We start from the raw sequence: 24,084 nt of genomic DNA, 5'->3' as shown, positions 1-24,084 counted from the left end.
ATACCCGTGTCCTGGACACCATAATTAGACCTTTGGACCATGTGGACCCCTGCCCTTACCCTTGATTGGTTGAGTGGGCCATGGAAGTGGGCCCACAAAGCATAACTTAAATTAATAATAGGTTTTATATACCCTAACCTAAACCAAGCAGACCTTAGAGGACAATTAAGTCCTATGGACTTGGGCCCAATCCCAAACAGACCCTAATTAACTAAATGGACCTAAGGGTCTATAACTTGGACCAAACATGCCCTAAGACCCAACTAAAACCCATTAATAACTAAGGACCACTAAGTGATTTGGGGGTACCTAAACCAAACACAACCTAAGGCCCATCTAACCCCTTAAAAGGATAAGAGAATCCTTATTCTCTTATCTCTCCCCCTCCCAAGCAAACGGTGGAGGAGAAGAGACAAGAGGAGAAGAAGAAGAAGTAGAAGTAGGAGAGGAATGAGAGGGGAAGGGAAGAGGATGGAGGCCATGCCAAGATGGCTGGCTGCCCCACATCTCCTCCCCAAGCTGACCGGACCAAGGGAGAGAAAGAGGAGGAGAAGAGATGGAGAGAGTGGTTGGAAGAAGAAGCTCACCAAGGTAAGACTTTAAACTTGGTTCTCCTCCATTCTCATTTTCATTTTAGTAGATTTCAAGAGCTTGGGCTAACCTAGGGTTCCATTTGGGACTCAAGGTGATGCTTGGCCCTATTTGGGAGCTCAATTGATGTTGATCAAACCTCATTAAAGACCTATAAGTGCTGCTTTGCAGCCATTGTTGGTGAATCCATGGTTCTAAGCTTTGAAACCCAACCCTTGGACCAAATTGAAACCAAACCTTGTGTGATCTTGGATCCATGGGGTAAGCCTAGGTTCTAGTGACCCTAGGGAGGCTTAGACACCCCCTCCATGACCCTGAGGTGCTAAGGTGCTCCAGGCTTCAAGCTGGAGCAAAAGCCCTCTGAAATCTCAGAAGAGACTGCCAACGGACGCACGACCGGATCCACCAATCGTGGTACCGTCTGTCAGTCCGCCCAGTATAACTCCTGTGTATTGAACTGACTGGATGAAGGAACGGACTCAAGTCTGTTGCATCCGCCTGAGGCCAATTGCTCTCAGGTATGTCTTAGGGATCGATCGGATGCAGGGGCGGACCCAAGAAGCACATCCGCCCTTTGATCCGCTCCCTTTTAAGTGTGTCTTAGGTGCCGAACGGATGCACGGCTGGATCCAAGTAAGAAGTTCCGCCCGTGGGTTTGCTCGCTCTGTTTTCACTTTTGGCCTGAATGGAGTCAGGGACGGACTCACCTCTGCTGAAACCGTCCATGAGTCCGCTCGTGCTGTCTTGGTTGAAACTTAGTTTTAACCTTGGGGGTCTAGCATGAGACTCTTGTATGCATACTTTAATGATTGTTTTTTTGTTCCTAGGCTACCCAACTCGATGGATAGCGGGGAGCCTAGGTGAGATTCATGTCAACTACACACGGCAACGCCCGTGTTAGGTGAGTGGGTTCTGGGTGACTTTGTTGGGTTTGAATATATATAATATGAAATCTTAAGCATGCTATTATATAATTATAAGCATTGTACGCATTGCATTGTTACTCTATTGTGAACTACTATGAATGTGATAGTATTCTCACCATTGTATCGGGCTACGGTGCTGGGTGTGCCGGTGTCAAAACCCCAATTTATTTAATTATGAAAACTGTTATATGTCATCCTGATCTGTATGTGCCGTGTCGTGCTGGTACTCGGGTACTAGATGGAATGGGACGTTAATGCACCCGAAATACCTCTCGGGACAATAGGACCTGCATATAGTATATCTGTGGCTCGGATGCTTGTTCCCTTATGCTACAACCATTGCCAACAGGGGTTTATGTGTTGGATAGTCTGAGCACCTGATGACTGTGGAGGCGAGAGAGGCCAAGTCAGGGGTAGTGATGGCTATCAGGGTCTGTCACTGGGTGGTCATGATGGATTCTACCGGCGTAGGTCCCCTCGTGATAATTGAGGTTTCACTGGGGTGATAGGATAAGTGACCCTCAGTGTCTCCCAAGTTAACACAGTAGCATATACTTGACCGATAGAATCTGTGTGTTAGATGGAAAATGAATATAACATTAGCATGCATCATTCTGATATTGAACTGTTTGTGTGGTGTATGTGCATTCTCCTTTGCTCTCTCACTAGCTAGTATAGCTAACCCCATTGTGCAACCCCTTTTTAGTTGTTATGCAGGAGGTACTACTTTGATGAGCACCGTTGGATGCGAATCAAGTGGTGTTGGAGGCCATGACTTGGATGCAGATGTACACCCAAGGTTGGTGCCCTTGGGGCAATTATTTAATTTATTAATTTCTGTCTTCATTCCACCATCATGTATAAACCATATGTTTATTTATAGGGGAGAGATTGAGTGGTTACATTTAAGAACAATGAAATATGGATTATCATTAGAGAACCGATGCTCTATAATTTCACTTGATTTAATTTAATTTCGCTTCCGCTAACTCTGTAATTGGAACGATTTATTTTATTTTGGTACGTTCCTTTCTGTTATCAATATGTGATGACAGGGTGGACTGTGGCTCGGGACACTATATCTGCGATCCTGGTAGGTGTTGGGATGACACGTGTTGTCCCAGTCATACCCCTATGTGGCAAAATATCTTACATCGGGATGGGGGCGTGACACAAAATACCCGAGTCCCCTTTCCATCTCTTTTTCGTGCGAATAGATGCATCCTCGCACTCCGTTTCTTCTCACTATACCCTCTCATACGCAACCACTATGAAAGAAAATAGGAATCAAATGACGCAACCTCTGAGAAAAAAATAGGAATCAAACGAGGAACCTATAGGCCATAGTCCCCTTTCCATCTCTCTTTCCATCACGAACAGACGCATCCTCGCACTCTACCTCTCCCCACTATCCCTCTCATACGCATCCTCTCTGAGAGAAAATAGGAATGCTTATTACGAAATCGCTAGAGATAGTTGTTTTGTGATATGGCCATTAAATTTCCTTTGGCATTGCCTTCTGACTTCTGTTTCTCCTTCCTCCAATCTAATTTTATTTGGGTTTTCTCTCATCTAATTCGTAAATGTTTTTTCTCTTCTGTGCGAAAAATATAGATATGGATACAGAGTAATGCTGGAATAGTGCTTAATTTCATCATCGGAAGAGCCAAGCCATGTCTCTGTCGCAGAAGATCTTCTCCTTCAAAGGTTCCGTCACCAAATGTACGGAGGCTCCGGGATGCCCATCCTTATCTCCTCCTCTAAAGAAATACAAGTCATTGAACGAGATACTGGATACGACGCCATACGCAATGATTGATCGAGATTACAGTGGTATGGAGTGCAAGGAGTGTGGGTCCAGTGATCAAGCTGAGGAGATGCTTCTCTGTGATAAATGCGACAAGGGTTTCCATGTGTTCTGCTTGAGACCCATTGTCGTTCGAATCCCCACTGGCCCTTGGTTTTGGCATCCCTGTTCTGGCCACAATCGACTAAGGAATAGGGATTTTAGCTAACATTTTCCTTCCTTTATATGTGCATGCGTCTGTATGTTTCTTATTGATCAGTTTATGTTATGAGTGATGAATGCTAATGAGTGGTTGACAATTAAATGTTCGTTTTAGGATTTCTGTTTTAGTAGACAAAGATTGTCGATTTCTTCCGGATTCAAAAGTATTCTGACACGGCTGACAAATGTGCTTCTCCTCAAGGTAATTCCTGACAATCATCTACATTACTATTATGATTACTGTATTTTGAATCCTATAAAAATTGAAGACTGATAATGTTTTGTTGCTTCTCCTCTTGCTTCGATTCTTTTGTTTTTAATTTGTTTTAATGGTCAATTTTCATTAAGCTCTAGAGAAGTGGTATGATGGCATTGGGGACGAAAGGGTCTTATGCAGTTTGTGTGCATAAGTATGTATTGACAAGGAAATCTTTATAGAGTCTTAACTGCTAGGACAATCAGGGGAGGAACAACACATGATTTTCCATTTATAGCAGGTTCATGTTAGGCACTGGGCTTTTCCATCTTTTTACATTCTGTTCAATTTATTTGTGGTCATTCACAGATGAGGTGCCATGTTAGAATTTAACAGCATGACAACAAGCTAATGATTGTTTAATATCCTACTAGGGTGGGGAGACTTAAGATGCTTAGGCATCACTTTGGTTGGGCAATGGTAAGCTGATTCGCTTCTGCTGGGATGATGTTTGGCCGTGCTGCTCTCCTCAGAGATGCATGCCATAATTTATATCAATTCAAGAGGTAGCTGGAGTGAAAATTTTGTTGGATTACATATAGCTGTAGGTGCAGCGGACGGAGGGTCGCTGGCGTGCACCCAGGGGGAAAGAAATAAAATTGGAAAATGGGAGTCGCCATAGGACCCATGAATGGTACCCCTCCTTTGCAAAATGGACGCTAAATTAACTCCAATGACTCAATGGATGGTCTGCCCCAGATCTCTGGGTAAGTGTCAAGTTATGGGTTGGGAAGGTGTTAGGCACCCAGCAACCGCCCGGCCGACGACCAGTCTTCCTAGACCAAACTCTGTTGTGTACTGTTGTATAATATATATTATGCACCTAATTAAACTAATTTTTTGAAGATTTTTTATTAACTTGATTGAAATTTATGAACCTAATTAGGCTAATTAAGATTAATGTTTTAATCCTAATTACTATCACTAGGCTAGATGATTATGTACATTATGCATCCTAGTTAAGCTAATTAATGGATTTTACCTAAATTAGAAAGCCTAACTCTATGGTCAAAAACATGATTGACTGTAAAAAAGAAAATCAAGTTTAATTATATCATGGAGAAGAACAATCATTGATAAGCAAAACAGCTCATAGGCCAAAATAGCCAAAATTATGAAAATGCCACTAAAGGGCCAAAATATGTACAAAGGCATGAAATCATATTTAAATGCTGTAAATAATCAAAACATGATTAAATAACATTAACATCATGCATTTGGATCATCAAAAGCACATGAAATGCTAAGGAAATGTAAGGTGGTAAAAATGACCAAAATACCCCTGTTATGACAAACATATAGAAAATGCATGATAATTCATGAAAATGCTGACTTATGCTTAAAACATGTTTATTAATGTTAAAACATGGGGCGAAAGTAGAAAGACCCTTTTTGGGATCCTAAACAAGGTTTGGTAGCAAAATGACCAAAGTGCCCCTAAGGGTAAAATGGTAAAAGTGTCAAAAAGACACTTTGAATCATTGTAGGCATCGAAAGTGATGTTATACATCCTAAAATGACTGAACACACCAAATAATATTTCCAGAATGATAGTTTGGGCCCGCATTTGGTAAATTACCAAAATGCCCCTGGAGGGCAAAAATGACTTTTTGTGCATATTTATCAAGCATGATGGTCATGTATGCATATGAAAACATCCTAAAACATTCTAAAACAGCATGCCATGCATAAAAACATTTTTTCTGATTTTTCCAAGATTTTTCATTATAATCAGAAAAATGACATTTATATCCCTAACTGGGGTGGGGAACACATATAAAAACGATCAAACATGCATGATAGTGGATAATGATTCCATAAAATAAACCATGATGAAATATGCATCCCATAATTTTTTTGTAAATTTTTATGCATTTATGCTATTTTTAATATTTTCTAAAATGCTGAAAAAGAAGGGAAAACAAAGAAAAATACAAAATCCCCATCACAGATCCGAATTGGATCAAACCAGATCCCATTCCCACTAATCAAAACATGATCTTTAACATGGTCACAATAATTTTGTCCAAATACCCACCCACATGTTCAGATTTTACATAATCCGAAATTCTTCACAGGGGCAAAAATGTCACAAAAACCATGATTTGGAGCTTGAGAAAATTAATGAATATCAAACATAGTGGTAAACATCATCCCTGAAAATTTCAGAATTTTATCACTGTTGAATTATTTTTAACATTTTTATAACTGAAAAACGACCTTTGTTGTAAAGAAAATCAAAACAAATACTTAAAAATAAGTAAAAAATATGGGAAAATACCCTTGAAGCGTGGAAGTACCTGGGGTCAGCTTGAGTAACCTTTTTTGACCGTAAATAATCACTGGAAACCTCCAAAAGCCGCTCCAAGTATGGTTGCTCTGAATGGCAAGAGTGGTCAAGGGGTATTTACGGAATTTTATGTGAATAATGAAGCATAATCTATGGATGAGACAATCATATATTGAAATAGGAGATCAAGGACTACGTGAAGGTAATTTTTCACTAATTTTTCTCTGTGTTCAAACCCCCCAAAACACAACCTATTTATAGGAAAAAATGTGTTCGAGGAAATGACTGAATGAACCTTGGGGCATTAATGGCAGGGAACAAGAGGGTGGCTAGCTGGGCTGATAGGCACGACTTATGTGAGCAGCAGCATCTGCTGGGCAGCCTAGGCCGATGCAGCCTTGGCTTGACTTGGCTGGCACATGCATGTGGGCATGGGTGATGGGCCTTGTGTGGCTCAGCCTAAATGGTGGGGGCTTGTCCCCTGTCGACAGTCCAGCTGGGTCGGGTCAGTCCGGTTTGATCCGATCGGGCCGGTCTGACTCGGGTCGGTCAAATTTTTTTAATTTTCTTTTTCTTCTCTTTCTCAAAGATTCCATTTTGAAGGTCCACGTTCAAATGCTAGTATCTCCAAAACCGAATGGCCGATTTTGACGCACCACATATTGCCGCTAAGGTCTTAACACTTACTTTCCATCCGTGTGGCAGATATGGCCTGATTTTGCCTAAAAATGGCACGGATATTGAGGAAAACACATAAATAGTGTTCCACACCGATCAAGGTCCAAATGATACCGGAATTACATGAAATTTTCCGTGTAAGCACAATATGACCAAATAAAGTTATCCAAATGGTTTCAAGTCACATCAGGTGGCTCGGGTACCAAGAACCATGCCAGGGGCAAAACGATCATTTTCATAAAAGTTATCTGATTTGGCCGAAACTTTAAGTGAAAGCTTAATATGACCAAATGAGGTCATCCAAAGTGTTTTGGACTAAATCGGGTGGTCCAGATATCGAGAACCGTGTCAGGGGCAAAATGGTCATTTTCACAAAGATGTTGGATTTGGGTGAAACTTCAAATGTGGACTTAAAATGGTTAAATACGACTATGTTAGGGGTTTAGGCTCTATTTGGGACAGTTTGGTTATAAAAAGTGGGATAGGGGTAATTTGATAATTCTTGCCATTCAGTCACCACACGAGTTACGTCCTTGACCATCATTGCCAAGACACACTTCCAAGGTATCAAAATGTGGTGTCTACAATAACCAATGAACACTAAATAATACAAACAAATTAGGAAAAGTTTTTAATTTCCCCAATCTGAAACCCCCGGCTTGTCAAAATTTTTTTTTTTCTCTCTCGCATGTTTTCAACCAACCCTCTACAATAGGTCTGGGTTTCAAATCGTAACGAAAAACCCTAACTTGTGGCTAGGCTTGTGGCTTGACCACGAAGCAATCCTCAAAGTTCCATTGGGTTTCAGAGTGTTTGAGAGTCCCTTAGTTTTGCACCTGCCAGCTGTTTGAGTACCAATCCCACAGCCGTTGCCGCCCCTTCCCTGCCCTACAATGATTCCAATTTTAAAGTTCGAACTTCGACTTCAATCTTATGTTATTGGTTTCTACTACTCGCTGACAGTATTTATGCAAGATCATGGTTGTCATCCTGAAAGGAGATGCCTTATGAGGGTTTTAAGTTTTAAAATTTTCACCTTTTTTCCTTTGTTAGTTTTTTCTTTTTCCTCTCTGAAATTCAACCATAGTTCTTCAAACTTTAAAGATGTGTCTGTTTTTTTCTTGAAAAATATGTATCATTGATTAACTTGTTTCTTCATCTTTTGTGTTGTCCCAATTGATTAACATTAATTTGACTTGGTCGATGATTTGATAATTTAACTATGCTGCCCCTTCTATATTAGTTTTCTTTTACTATGAGCCATTGCCTTAGGTGTTAGGACTATTTGCTAATTTGAAATGCTATTTGACTAATTTAAAGGCCTATGTATAAAATAGTTTTGATGGAAAAAAAACCGTCTTTTAAATTATTCAAAACCCCTCTCTCTTTGTTTGTAATTGCTTTTTCTACAGGGTAAGTTGTGGAAGAAGATATTTAACCTTTACATCGCACATTAAAGGATCTTCATTTTATTCCTTGGTTTCTTCTAATGAATTCTTTTTTATGTCAAAGTTGATATTGATTAATTCTACAATGCAGCTTCATTCTTGCACATTCTATAAAGTTTATTGAATTACAGGTGGAAGCCTAAATGGTTTGGTTATTGTAACTGAGACTTCTGGTCATAGTTGTCAAGGCGTCCAGGCGTCTTTCTCTCGCCTTGACAACACCTTGTTGGTGTCTATTTGATTTTTATCCCCTCCATCGCCTTGGTTCACCTAGGTGCCTTAACAACTATGCTTCTGGTTCATGCTTTATTGAATCGTATCATATATTGATAGGATTATGTTTTTCTTTATCACGCTTTATGCCTCCTCTCTCCTCTAAGCTTCCTATTTATTCGAAACATAGGAAAAGGTCTTATCCTCATTAAAACTGAAGTATCATAACATTAGTGAACCACCAAGTATCATTCCTTAATACAAGGGATACTTCAGTTCCATTTCTTTCTTCAGTTCCAATAGAAAAACTTAGAAGAAAACATAGACTTTGAGAGGGAAGAAGGGTAAAAGGAGGAGAGAGTCAGACATAGAGAAGGGGAGCAAGTCCGTGAAAGGATAGGAAAGTGGAAATTCTACCATCTTAGAGTAAAATGCATTCCATAGTTTATGGAGTAAATGTGTTCCGTAGTTTATGCAGTTTAGTTTCTATGTTTTTCTTCTTTAATTGAGTTTGTTCATATCTAGAATAAAGTCTCACATAATTTATATATTTTAAATTTAAGTTAATATGTATGCTTGTCCTTTCCTTTTTGGACAAGAAAATTGGCGATATGGATAGTGGCAAAGGTTAGTGAATTAAACCATCTTTATTTTAAGTTATTTCTACCTTATTTTTGTATTGGTTGTGTTATTTAGGATGTTTTTTTTCCTCCATTGGTGAAGAGTAAAAAAAAAAAAAGGAAAAAGAAATGGGTTATTTGTTCTTAAAACTATTAATTTGTTATTTAATCAAAATGAAGGAGTTCATGCTTGATATGAATACAAGTGCACGTGGATGATTGAAATCCTTGTGGTAAAAATGATTCTATATCATGCAGTCCTTTAATTTGCATTTCTTAAGAGTGTAAATGATTTAATGCACTTTCAACTTTGCCTTTTATACGCTAAGGAAAAAAAATGCAACTATCGCATGACAAAGTGGAAGCGAAACAAAAATCTAAGAAGAATAACAAAATATTTATTAAAGATATAGCTATGAATATTTATATATTTTAAAAATTTGCACAGAATGCATTAAGTCATTACACAAATTTGTGCATATTTAAAAAAATTGTAAAAAATCCAAAAACCTCATATCTATGTATCCTATAAAATTACGCACTCCACATTTTTTGTCAAATTTTTTAAAATGATAAAAAAGTCCTGACTGATCTCAAAAGTCTCTCGTCTAGACAATGGCATCCCGCTAAACAGACCCCCTACTGGCCAGAACATTACAACCTTTCTCCGCTCCCTCTTTCTGTTATTTAAAACTCCCTTGCTTACATTCTCTCTCAAAGATAATTGTGGCGGGCGTCGTGAACGCTATTGTTCTATTGTTAAGAGCGGTTTGTAACACTCTGCTGCAATCATCAAATGCAACATATGCAACATTCGACAGATTTGCCAACGATTGTTTACTACTCACTGGTAGCTTCCCAAGTCTCGCCTCAGTCAGGCCTCCTCAGTTGTGCAACTTTGACAACACATTTCTTTGGTGGCGGTGCAAATGATTACGGGTCGTTTTTCAATTCCATGGTTCACTATTGGACTGATTACTTTTGAAGCTATATTTTTACATATCATGCAAGGGAGTTTAATTATTGTGCTGATTTTTTGGCTGGGTTTCTTCACTCTTGCTAGAAAATCCATTTGTGTATAGGTAGTTTTAGGCTTGTCAAAAAAGCCTGGCCGGCCGAATCGGCGCGAACCCGACCCTGATTTTTCAACCCAAACGGCGGGATTGGGTTTAGCATTACCCTGACCCTAGCAGGGTCGGGTTGGGTTTAGGCCCCGGGTTTAGCCCAGCTCGGCCCGACCCGACCCTGTGATATATAGGTTGGGCTCTTGGGGGTCTATATTTTGTACCATAGGATTTCAGTTTTTTGTTTTTGTTGGAACCGTAGGATTTAAATTGGTTTAGAAAACGAAAAACCCTAATCTCCTAAGTCCTAACATTTTGTTTCCTCTCCCACTCAAGTGTCTGGATTAGTCTTATCTGTCGTTCTCGTTTGGACTTTGGAGGAGAAGGCTGACGAGGAGAACTGCAAGCCAAGTTTGGACCAATTAGGTATGTTTGATTGTTCTTCTTCTTCCGTATCTCTCTCTTGGTTCTGTCTCTCGCTCTCTTCTCTTTGCTCTTTCTCCTTGTTTTTTCTTTTCACTGGGTCGAACCCTAGAAGGGGTTGATCGAAGTTTCAGAAGGAAAAAAAAGGGGTGGTGGGCTTTTTCGCTGGGAATCGACAGTGGGTTTTTTTTTTAAGTCAAATGGGTGGGGTGATTTTCAGTGAAAATTGAAGAAGTAATCTGGTTTGGGGTCAAGGAATTGGGTGGGAATGAGAGTTGGAGGGATGAGTGTTTTGCTGTGAACGTTGAGGGTTTTTGTTTGTTTATTTGTTTGTTCTCCGTTACAGGTTTACAGCAGGGGTTAATGAAAGGAAAACAGGTTGTTACTGTTGGAGTCGAGAGGGGGGGTTTGGGAGATGGGGCTGCTGTAGATGATTTTTTTTATAGCTCTCGGTGGCAGAGGGCAAAGGCATGGACGACAAAACTGGGTGTAGAATGTAAAACAGAGATCTCTTGAACTTTTGAATTAATAGATGGAAACGGATAGATACCCAAATCCATATGTCTTTTCTTAGATAAATTTTTTTTTTCTTAAATTTATCTTGGATTATTGAATATTTTTTTTGTGGCTTTTAGTAACCCGGCCTTCGGGTTAGTGTGATGGTATGTACATGTTTGATTTCATTACTGAGGATATGTAGTACTGCAGTTATTTTTCTTCTTGCGATCTATCTTCTATCTTTTGACTTTCAAGTTTTTCTTTCCCTATTGCTATTTATATATAATTAAGCTTAGAAAGGAGAGCAGAATGGGGAGAAATTTCAGATCTCAAGTTAACAAGATTCATTGAGTGTACTGTTTATAAGCTGTTCATTTTTACTGCTTCAAATTCAGTTAAAACATTTTACTTGCAAGAGGCGGAATATGACAATCACAATGCTGACAATCCTAGAAACTTACAATCTGATCAACTTTGACATAGTAAAAATTATAGGCATAAGAAAAACCATTTCCCAAAAAAAAGATATTGAAGTCGAGGTCAGGGTCAATCAGGGCCAACCGGACCCTGCCCGACCCAATCAGGGTCAATCAGGGCTGGATCGGGATAGGCAAAACCCTGGCAGGGTCGGATTGGGTTGAGGATATATTAGACCCTAGCAGGGTTGGGTTGGGCTTGGGTTTAGGTTAAGGCCCTTAGGGTTGGGCTAGGGTTTAGGGCAGGCCTGGCCCAACCCGACCCATTGACACCCCTACCCTTATTGCATATATCTATGTTTTGGACTCATTCATTCTCACACCGAAACAAACTAATGACACCGATTCGATACCGATCCAAACCAAGTTCGTCAACTTAGAGTTTGCATAAAAAAATCCCACGAGAGACACGAGATCTAGGAATGAGGTGCAAATTCCGAAAGGGTGTCAAAATGGTTGAGGTTGAGGCGTGATTCTCGTGAGGTGAGGTCTTGAAGCGAATCCTAAACCTAATCCCTTTACCTTTTTAACCCTTTGATTGATTTCTACCTTTTACGCCACTCTGCCTTTAGTCCCTCACTCACTCTGTCTTCTTTGAGGATCTCTCCATTTTCTACTTACTCACTTCCACTTCTCTCATGGCTAATTCTAGTTGCAGATTTACAGTAGAGTTCCATTAACCAATCCTTGATTGAGAAGAAGTTGAGAATCTGGTCAAGATAGGCTCGGTAAGACTCGTTCGGGACTCGGCCGAGGAGATCTTGATGTTGTGGGCGATTCAACAACTTACCCTGTCCAAGCGAATTGTCTTTGTCTTGTCTGCCAATCATCTCTTAAGCTTCAAATTGGAGGCTTGTGGTGTCACCGTCATAGTTGTCATGGCGTCGCCATGGCGTCCTGGCACTGGAGAAACTGGCATATTGACCTTCGACATGGCTAATGTATAAATATTGCCCAATATGGCATACATGGAGTCGCCATGGCGCCGCCATGGACGCCATATCACAATATATGAGCATATCGGTCGATATTAGTTTAAAAAACTTAGGTTTTAAAATTTTTTTTAAAAACCATTTAAAAGCTTAAATGCTTTTTCCTTCATTTGTATTGGCCACATTAACATTAAAAATTAAAGCCATTAAAGATTAAACAGTACACTTTAGTAGTATTCCCTAAATCCCTAATTGGAATTGAAATTTGGGGATTTTAGAAATCGCAAAGTTTGTCGAGACAGAAGAGAGACTTTGTGAGACGTCTGGAGACTGAAGGAGTCAAGAAGACGAAGAAGTGAGAAGAAGAAGAAGAAGAAGAAGAAGAAGAACTGAAGCTGCAAGTCTGCAACTCTCGACAAGTTCGAACCCCTCCGGCAACCTCCAGGTAAGTAATTTTTTTTTATTTATTTATTTGGTTCTTCTTCTTCTTCTCCAACTCCTCCCAGTCCTCCGGCGAGTGCGACTCGATGCTTCTTCTTCTTCTTCAGTTCTTCTGACTTCTTCGTCTTCTTCACTTCCGGCAACTTTCTCCATCAGTTCTTCTTCTTCTTGCCTTGCAGTTGCAGGTTTGCACACAGTGACAAGCCTCTCAGTTTTTTGTTTTTTTGTTTTTCCTTTTTTCTTCTTCTTGCCTTGCAGTTGCAGGCTTGCACATAGAAAGAGAAGGTGTTTTTTTTTTATCTTCTTCTTGCCTTGCACACAACCACACATACACAATTACACACACAAAGACAGGGAGAGAGTCGAGAGACAGAATGGGGGAGGGGGTGGAGGGATTTATTACAGCCAGTAGTTCTCTCAGTTTTTTTTTCCCCCCTTCTTCTTGCCTTGCAGTTGCAGGCTTGCACAGTCACAGAGATGGTGTTTTTTTATATTTTTTCTTCTTACCTTGCACACAGGCACACATACACAGTTATTTGATAGGCTAATCTATGTTTTCATACTTTCATGTACACTAATGGATATTACACTTTCATGAATTAAACCATAGTATATTAATAGTACACTTTCATGCTGATTTTTTATGTTATAGGATATATACTATAGCATACTAAATGACATTAAAAATAGAGAAAATAAAAAATAAAACATGGTCGACATGACATCCCTCCACCGACTTGGATCGCCGTGACGCCGTGACAACTATGGTCACCGTGTCTTACCATCTCTCATGGTATACTTTAAAATCCAACGCGTTATTTTTCCCTATTTCCACTATGTTTGCTCCTGTGGCTGTAGTTCTTTCTTGTGGGTGTATCCCTAAGAGTTTTTTGAGTTTACAAATCTGATGAGGATTAATTACTATTTAAGGAGGTAATAGACTTATGAACCCTGTATCAATCTTCCACGTGGCAGTATATAAATGTTTTTGAGTGTTGACAAAGGGTTTTCAATGTATAATCAGGACAGATAATCTGTGTGTGTGTAGAAATATATTTTATGTATAGAGATATATGGTGGGTCTGAGCTATAGGGGTGACCCTGATAGTGCAGCTTCTGGATCCACCTCCTTCAACTGTGCAGATTATTTAAAACGCAGGGAGTCTAGTGGGATTTTGGAAGACAAAATCTTTTATTGCCAATAACTAAGAAGCACGAGGAGTCCTTGATTTCCAATAGTTTTGTTTTTTGTTCTTTATGGGTGTCTTAATTTCTTTTTTGTTCTCTTATTTTAAAAAAAGGAGGATGTAGCTTTGATGAAGGATATGGAGCTGAATTCCTACAGATTCTCAATCGCATGGACCAGAATATTACCGAGTAAGTAAAACATGAATTATAAGAAAGGAAGCTTGTGAATGAATTAGAGACATACGTTATGTATTAGTAGATAATGTTATATGATTTATGTTTAATTTCTTGAAAATATCTGTTGTTTGTAGACGGAAAGCTAAGTGGGGGAGTAAACAAGTCAGGCGTGAAGTACTATTCAATTTCTTTGGAATGGGTGGACTCGGCAAAATTCGGTAAGGTCCTGCCAGATGCTCATTGGGGTTTGAAATTTAATGGGTCCGAATTCAAAGCCAAAAATCATTTTTTCTAATCTTGTATCCAAACAATATTTTCATTCTCTATTAAGCCAAAGAATATTTTTTCTAATCTTGTATCATTGATTAACTTGTTTCTTCATCTTTTGTATTGTCCCAATTGATTCACATTAATTTGACTTGGTTGATGATTTGATAATTTAACTATGCTGCCCCCCTTCTATATTAGTTTTCTTTTACTATGAGCCATTGCCTTAGGTGTTACGATTATTTGCTAATTTGAAATACGATTTGAATAATTTAAAGGCCTGTCTATAAAATAGTTTTGATGGAAAAAAAACCGTCTTTTAAATTATTCAAAACCCCTCTCTCTTTGTTTGTAATTGCTTTTTCTACAGGGTAAGTTGTGGAAGAAGATATTTAACCTTTACATCGCACATGAAAGGATCTTCATTTTATTCCTTGGTTTCTTCTAATGAATTCTTTTTTATGTCAAAGTTGATATTGATTCATTCTACATGGCAGCTTCATTCTTGCACATTGTGTAAAGTTTATTGAATTATAGGTGGAAGCCTAAATGGTTTGGTTATTGTAACTGAGACTTTTGGTCATAGTTGTCAAGGTGTCGCCTAGGCATCTGGGCGTCTTTCTCTCGCCTTGATTTCTGGTGTCGCCTTGACAAGACCTTGTTGGTGTCTATTTGGTTTTTATCCCCTCCATCGCCTTGGTTCACCTAGGTGCCTTAACAACTATGCTTCTGGTTCATGCTTTATTGAATCATATCATATATTGACAGGATTATGTTTTTCTTTATCACGCTTTACGCCTCCTCTCTCCCCTAAGTTTCCTATTTATTCGAAACATAGGAAAAGGTCTTATCCTCATTAAAACTTAAGTATCATAACATTAGTGAACCACCAAGTGTCATTCCTTAATACAAGGGATACTTCAGTTCCATTTCTTTCTTCAGTTCCAATAGCAAAACTTAGAAGAAAACATAGACTTTGAGAGGGAAGAAGGGTAAAAGGAGGAGAGAGCCAGACATAGAGAAGGGGAGCAAGTCCGTGAAAGGATAGGAAAGTGGAAATTTTACCATCTTAGAGTAAAATGCATTCCGTAGTTTATGGAGTAAATCTTTTCCGTAGTTTATGCAGTTTAGTTTCTATGTTTTTCTTCTTTAATTGAGTTTGTTCATATCTAGATTAAAGTCTCACATAATTTATATATTTTAAATTTAAGTTACTATTTATGCTTGTCCTTTCCTTTTTGGACAATAAAGTTGGCGATATGGATAGTGGCAAAGGTTAGTGAATTAAACCATCTTTATTTTAAGTTATTTCTACCTTATTTTTGTATTGGTTTATGTTATTTAGGATGCTTTTTTCCCTTCGTTGGTGAAGGGGAAAAAAAAGGAAAAAGAAATGGGTTATTTGTTCTTGAAACTATTAATTTGTTATTTAATCAAAATGAAGGAGTTCATGTTTGATAAGAATACAAGTGTACGTGGATGATTGAAATCCTTATGGTAAAAATGATTCTATATCATGCATTCCTTTAATTTGCATTTCTTAAGAGTGCGTTTGCTATAACGCTCGAATTTTCAATGCTTCTTTGTTCAAAAAGAACAAAAACATGAAAAAGTGTTTGCTTTATGGTTCGCTTTTTTCGTTCTTTTAGAACGAACCGGAGGTCTTGAGCACCAAAAGAACAAAGAACGAACGAGCAACGGACCAAAGTCACAAACCCGTGATTTTTTGAGAGAAATCACGAAACTCACATCTCTCTCGCTCCGCTACCACGAATTTGGGAGATGACGAAGGGCTCGTCGCAACCCTAGGTGAGATCTCTCACTCTCTCTCGCTCTCTCTCCTCTCTATCTCTCTCATGCCTCGTAACGTTGTTCCCTCTCTCCTTTCTCTCTCTCTCTCTATCTCTCGCACTCTCTCGCACCTCTCTCTCGCTTCTTTCCCTTTCTCTGCCTCACTCTCTCCTTCTCTCTCGTGTGCGAACCTATTGAAACCCTAGTTGAGGTCTTTCTCCCAACGCTATTTCGCTTGCCCTCTCCCTCTTCCTACCGATTCTCACACCATTGTACTGGATTAATTGGGATTTTCGGCTGAGTTTCTAGTGTATAAACAGAGGGCTTCGAAGGTTTATTTGAATCCGTGGGAGGTGTTGCCTATTGAGGTGTTGAGGGTGAAAGCCGCAAAAATACCGATCTCACTCCGCTTGCGATTTGACCGTTCTCATCTTCAAAATTTTCGCATCGCTTTTCTCTCTTTATGTCCCGCGTCGCTTCTGCTTAAGCTTATAATTAGGATTTTGCTTCATATTATGTCGATCTTCCGTTTTCATTTTCTTGATCGTTGGTTTTGCGAGCTTTCAATTGCTATAAGGTTATTCTATAGAATGAACGAATTAATTGGGTTTTCTTTTTTGATTATGTATTTGTTCGTGCAACTGCTTTTTTTCTTCTCTTTATGATATCGATCAATTTTGATGCTCTATTGTGTTCTATAGGGAAATGGTTTTTCTTCTTCTTTTGGATTGTATCATGGTAGTGGGTGTTTCTCTTATCCATCGTGTCATTTTATTAGTCGCTAAATGGGCCAATCTTTTTCCCGAGATTTAATTTGTAATCCCGACCTATTTTTCTTGGGCTTTGTTTCGATTTCTTTGCACGCCTTAATTTGTAGTAAGCTGGTTTTAACCCTCTTTCAAGTTATTGGTTTGTACTACACTTCTATTCCTAATGGTGGTTGTCATGTTCTTGGGTATTAGTTTTCACTTTGTCGTTTGCTTTTCATGTCTTGGTTCCATATTCATGTCTTGCTTTTTAAACCTCGTTTAGGTGGTTATGGTACTATGGAAGAACTGTTGGAGATGATAACATGGTCTCAATTCTAGGAATTCATGAGAAACCAGTAAGATGGGGTGCCCTTTAATCCAAAGTTACTTTCCTCTTATGTTTCTTGCACTCAATTTGGCAACTGGGTTCTCATTCTCTTTCCTCTCAAATTTGAGACAGTGGGCTTGTTGAATGTTGATAAAATATTATGACAACTTACTTGCACTTTCAAAGGAGTGGAGGAAGGTTTTATAGAGGATTCAACAAGACAGATTGTAGTCTCAAAGATATACAAGCAGAAGAGTTGATCGAGAAAATGGAAGTAAGATGAAGACATTCTTTCTCTTCTTTCAAAAGTAAATATCATTATTTCATAGCGTGGCAAACAATATATATATAAATTTATGTTAGAGTTGGTTGTTAAATTATTGGATTCTCGTAAAGAAGAAAAGTTGCAAGAAGTGGCAGGAATGATTTGTTGCTGTTTTTGATTGCTATTTGCAGGAGTATGCACCACTTCATGACAAGGTTGTACCCAGAAAAAACTGGGAAGTAGACCTATTAGACTCGCTACTAGTGGGTACCCTTTATATTCCAAATTCAACTTACTTATTTGAATACTTGCTCAACTTACATTTTAATTTCTTCTCCATTACCAAATTGATACAAAAAGGGAATACTGTTCAAGTTATATTTTTAGTTCCATCTCCATTACCAAATTGATACTAAAAATACTAAAAGCCAATCTCTCTCTCTCTCTCTCTCTCTCTCTCACATTCTTGAATGTCTCTCAAGTTGCATGCATGTCTAACACTTGAGAGTAAGGACATGGAAGGGAAGGTAGGGTGAAAGAGAAAAGTTAGAAGAGATATTGGTGTTTCTTAGGGGTTTATCTTATTTTGAGTTTGTGGAATAAGCCTTTTCAATTTGGTATCATTTTGTGGGTCGAAAGACTATGGCTGTCTCTTTCTCTATTTCAATAAATCCAGGTGGTTTTGAAGTTTTAGCCTTTCTAGCATTTCTTTCACTATCTAACAGTCATCAACTTTTCTCGCTAAATTTGTTCAAGACTAGTTTTGATTCTTATTTGCCTTTGATTTCGACTATAAAATTTTCTTAACTAGATTTTTGTCGTAAACATTTTTGTTTTCCACACTGCAGATCAGCTTTGATTCATAGACTTCAAGAACAATGGCAATGTCCGGGGTCCCAAGGAGGGAAGGGAGTTGAGAGTTCATGAAGATGTGGAGGAACTTGCCACCGATTTGGCGGACTATATAGCTGAATTATGTGAGATATCAATGAAGGAGAGGAGGTTCTTTGCCATCGCCTTATCTCGTGGGTCTCACTTCTCTCATCAACTTGATGGGGGTAAAAACGCTTTCCTTTCCACAGTTTCGTTGAGTGATTTCTTTTGGTGCTTCTTGGGCCACTAAAATTCATTCATTGCAAATTAATTCAAAAAAGAACGGAGAATATAATTTGGTTTAATCTGTTGTGTTAATTCATTGACAACTTGATGGGTCTTTAGCTCAAATTGGTAGAGCACTTGGAACATGAGCATGTTCCAAGAGGATGCTGTTCGAGTCCACTAAGGCCTTCTTTATTCAACTATTCATAGCATAGTCATCATCCTACTAATCCATACAAGAACCCAATTTTAATGGCATCTTTGAAATTTGACATATTTTTATACTTTGGTTATTAATGAGATATTTTAATTTTATGCTAAGGTTGGTAAGTGAAAAGGATTTTACAAGTCTTTTTTTCTTTGGTATAATTGACAAAGAAATGACATTATTGTAATTAATATCAAATAGGAAAGAACGAGTTTTACCAAACACAATTTTCATTCTCGAACGGCGTTCTTGAGATCAACCAAACGGTCATTTTCGGTCTCGTAATGCCATTCTAGACCAAGAATGCAAAAGAACGTTTCTAGTCAAGAACGAGCGTTCTTTGTTCAGACCGTTACCAAAACGCAGCCTCTTATACGCTAAGGAAAAAAAATGCAATTATCGCATGACAAAGCGGAAGCGACTATAATAATAGGGAGGTGAACAGTTGTAGCCTTAGATTAATGAATTAATTCATGAGTATAGTGTACAAAAATAAAGCTTGACAGACCACGATAGATTCATTGTTAAAGGTTGTACTGTAGGGTTACAATCTTTAACAAGAAGTATAGGGAGTCTTTCTCCTACAGCTACAATATGGACGCTTCTATATATATGCAACATGGATGCTGCTCTAACGGAATGCGCATGTGTAAAGAAATATATGGAGGTTACTGTTTTGATTTTCAAACTACAACAAAAAGCATTTGTGGCGACGGTTAAACAATATAACCGTAGCCAAATATCATTTAGAGCGACGGTATTATATTATCTGTCACCCCAGATAATTTATATCGACATGATATAAAATAGTGTCGCCAAGTCTCATTTATAGCGACAAAAAATATAATACCTTTGCAAAATATTATTTATAACAACGGTAATAGAATTACCGTTGCAATAAATATTTTTAACTACGGTTAACATTCTAACCGTTGTATAATATTATTTTGGGCAACAGTACAATATAAACTGTCGTCTAATATAATTAACTTTGGAATACTATGAGTTTTTTTATAGCAACGGTATACCATAAACCGTAGCTATACATTATTTTTTACAACTGGAAGTTATAAACCGTTGCTATTTATCTTTTACGACAACGGTATAATATTAAGCGACACCGTTTGTAATTTAATGCAACGAAAGATTATTTGCCGCATCATATTCTTTAATTTTTTCCCGGCCTTTTTCACCCTTCTTCACGTCTTGTCTATTCCAGCGCAAAATCACCCACTCTCTCTCTCTCTCTCTCTCCAAATCTCAATCCGACATTTCTTTTCTCGCTCTCCCTCTCGGAAACCCTCCTCTGTTCAACCCAACAACCCTAACCTTCTTCTCTACAGTTCGCCTCCCCCTCTGAGCTACCTGCACGAAGCTGCATTCTAATCCTCGCTCAAACCCCTTCCCGCGCAAAATCACCCACTCTCTCTCTCTCTCTCCAAATCTCAATCCGACATTTCTTTTCTCGCTCTCCCTCTCGGAAACCCTCCTCTGTTCAACCCAACAACCCTAACCTTCTTCTCTACAGTTCGCCTCCCCCTCTGAGCTACCTGCACGAAGCAGCATTCTAATCCTCGCTCAAACCCCTTCCCTACAACCCTCTCCCAACCCTTCGCGGTACCAGAGAATTGAAAAAATCAGGTACAGGAGGATATGTAGAAGATAATACCAGAGTTGGGGAGGTATTTCAGACTTGAGAGAATCAGGAGGTAGGTTGGGTTCTGTCTCCCTCAATATTTCTCTCTCCCTCTCTAAGGCTATCTGCAAGTTTTAGATTTCAGGTTAACTCATTCTTCCGTTCTTCGGTGCTGCAGGCTGCTGGGGGACCTTCCGCTTGCCGTTGAGGAAACTCATTGGCCGAGGGAGTACTTCCTCTGCATTCATCCATCCATGAGACCACATACTTGAAATCATCGTATCACAGGTTCTCTCTCTCTCTCGTGTTTCATGATGAATAGTAAAGGAACAATACATGATACCCCCAATCCACAAGGACTTACTTAGCCGTATAGCAGTACAGAATAAGCTTTGATATCTTATTAAGAATTGAATTTTCTCACTTTTCTATGATGTTCGAAAATTAACGATGGCTAAAGGAGGCAGAAGGGTTAGCTTCCTTTGATTGTTGTTGTTGATAGTTTCTTTTGGTTCTTTAAGAATCTGAGGAGTGTTTCCCATTGTGGGTTACTCTTACCACTTTTCTATCACCACTGCTTTACCCCAATTTGCTGTGTGTGTGTGTGTGTGTGTTTCGAATATATATATATATATATATATATGGAAAAGCTGTTTCGGATATATATCAGAACCCAAATAATTGGTTTATCAGCTATGAGTTAATTTTGAATGAATCAATAGAGAGGTGACACCAAGTAGGGACCCTACTGCCAAAGAAGGAAGTTAAGACTCTGCGTAACAAACCAGTAAGTATTCACCAACAGATTTGTAATGGAATTGGTCAGTGGCATCACACGATAAGTGTTTGGTTATCCTTAACTCTTCTCCCAATATAACAAATCCAACTAACCTAATTAGCTCTAAAATACATAATTATTAATCTAATTGGAGAAACAAGCATCAAGGAATCTAACCACCTTTCCTTAGTATAGTGGTAGGTTTAGCCCTCATTGTCTTCTCCTTCCAAACTATCTCCATAATATGGATTTGCTATATTACATGGTTCCTTGTATATGTACAGGAAAACACAAAGCAAAAGTTGAATGAGACCAAGCAATAGAGTTAAAATAATAGATTACATGGTTCCTTCCTAGCTATTTTTTCATCAATCAAACACGCCCTTAATCATTTCCAGTTCCATACATATCTTGGATTGACACAAGGTGGACAATACACAAACAGGCCTTCAAGCTCCTAGAAAAATAGGGAAAGCTTCCCTGAGCCACTAGAGTAGGGTGCACTAACACTTCTATGTCTATCTCTAACTTGACATGAAATGAGCTGCTCTCTGTCAGGACTCAGCAAATGGGACGGTGCCATGTGTCATGTAATGCCCATGTAGAGTGGGAACAGATGTGAAAAAAGCTTAACATTGCGTTTGGTTGCGTAAATCTGTAGGTGTTACATCCGCAGATATGTGAATCTCAAATTTTTTTCCTGTTTGGTTGGAAAAATGGATTTGCATCCGGAGATACACGAAATCTTGAGATGCATCGTTTTAGTGTAAAAATTGGAATCTTGAGATTCCACCTCAATGGGTGAAATCCAAAGATGCACAACTTAAAGGGGCAGGGTATAAAAAGTCTTGTATCTGAAGATGCAGAAATTATCGAGAAAAAAATCGATTGTTCTTGAGACCTAAAAATCTACTGTTCGAAGATCTTTGCAAGCAAGACCTGAAGAGCAATCGTTCGAAGATCTGCAAGCAGACCTGAGTAGGTACTTCCTTTCTCTCTCTCTCGCTCTCACTCTCTCTATCTCTCTGTGTCTGTCTCTCTCTCTTGCTCTCCCTGCTCTCTGCCTCTCTCTATCTCTTTCAAATTCATTTGGGTTGGAATTTTTGCAGGATCTTCGTCCTACTGTTTGCAAATCGAGCTTGCTGCCTTCAAATCGAGCTTGTGCCCTAAATCTACGATTTTGTTCTTGCCCTAAATCTCAGGTAAAACCCCCCATCAAGCTCAACATAGCCAAAGCATCAGATTCCTATTCTAATTTTTAAATTACCAGTTTTACCTTTCAACCTTTTGCCTCCATATCATTTCGCTTTGAGAAATCTCCAGTTAACTCGCAGTGTTGATCCCCTTGTGTTCATCCTTAGTTATTCCCAGGTCTATGAGCTGTGACCCATTTGTAAATTCTTAGGTACCTTACCGTATACTTGTCATCTAAGTGGACAAAGACCAGTTGGAGGTCTTTCACTTTTCTATCACTATTAGTTACCTGTGGAAGTAATTAGCTTTCAGTAATTAATTTCCTTAGCATAGATGCACTCTCATATTTTGATACTCTAGTTCATGTTTAATCACCTCATCCTAAGTCTCATAGCATGAGTCACAGGTTTCATCCTGTGATGATTGGTGAAATAAGGTTCTAAGCATCTGGTGTATCCACATACATGTTTATTAACAAAAATTTAAATTAGTTGTGGGACTGCCCTCACATTGTAAATTTATTGTTTATTTTATTTTGTTTGATAAAGAAAGAAATGCAAGCTCTGTACAGAAGCTACTGATCAGAGGTGGGACTCACTAAGAACAACAATAGCAGAACTTACTGTATAATGCATATTAGCATATTTAATAATAATGTACTTTACATTTTATCTGCTGTCTTGCGATTCTGTGTCTTGGAAAACAACTTTGAGGAACAATCACCCTATATACTCATGATTTCACTCTTGGCATTATGAAAGAACTCTTGTTTCCGTATTTTTTGCGTAAAGCCTGTCATTGACGTGAATAGGCTGGAATTGATCTTCTAATCTATATGGAAGAGCACATGGTTTAATATTCCTAAAATTCTGCTCCCTCCCCCCAATACACTCCTGGTTCATAATTAGGCATTGTTTTGTTACTACTTGGCCTTTTATTTTTTAATGTTTTTAAGTGTGATGGACTGAATAATAATGACCAACAATATGGGTTTGGAGGGTACGTGGACAGTAGTTTTTAATTGAGTAGATCAAGTGTAATTGAAGATTTATTTTTCAATACAACCCCCTGGGAAATTGAGATGGTGTGCTACCTTTGTGAAGGCTGTGCTTATTTTAACTACTATTAATGCATCATCGAAATTGTTACTCTGTTGCCTCCAGCCATCATCTATGATCACGTCATGTTTTCTGTGGTTGGAATCTTACATATGGCTGTGCGACATTGGTCTGCTTCATATTATCAGATTTATTTTCAGCCTTTAGACCTTTAGAATAGGGGAGATTGGGGGGGGGGGGGAGGGAGTCCTATGCTCCTTCCTCCTTGCATCTTAGATGTAGCCTTAGAAATAAATAGCATCTTAGGCTTGTGCTATGGTGTTTAAAACCCATCAACCTCTCATAATTATGTGCTTGTTCATTCTTAAATATTTGTTCATATGCAATTGTATTGCTCATGAGAGGTCCATTCTTAAATGGTTCTGCTGTAATTTTCAACTCTTTTATTTCTTGCTTGAATAGTGTGATGCTTAAGAAACCATA

Source organism: Telopea speciosissima, chromosome 11, assembly GCF_018873765.1.
Source record: "Telopea speciosissima isolate NSW1024214 ecotype Mountain lineage chromosome 11, Tspe_v1, whole genome shotgun sequence".
In the NCBI taxonomy this organism is placed as follows: domain Eukaryota; kingdom Viridiplantae; phylum Streptophyta; class Magnoliopsida; order Proteales; family Proteaceae; genus Telopea; species Telopea speciosissima.
The sequence above is the reverse complement of the archived record's forward strand: the minus strand, read 5'-3'. Positions refer to the sequence as shown.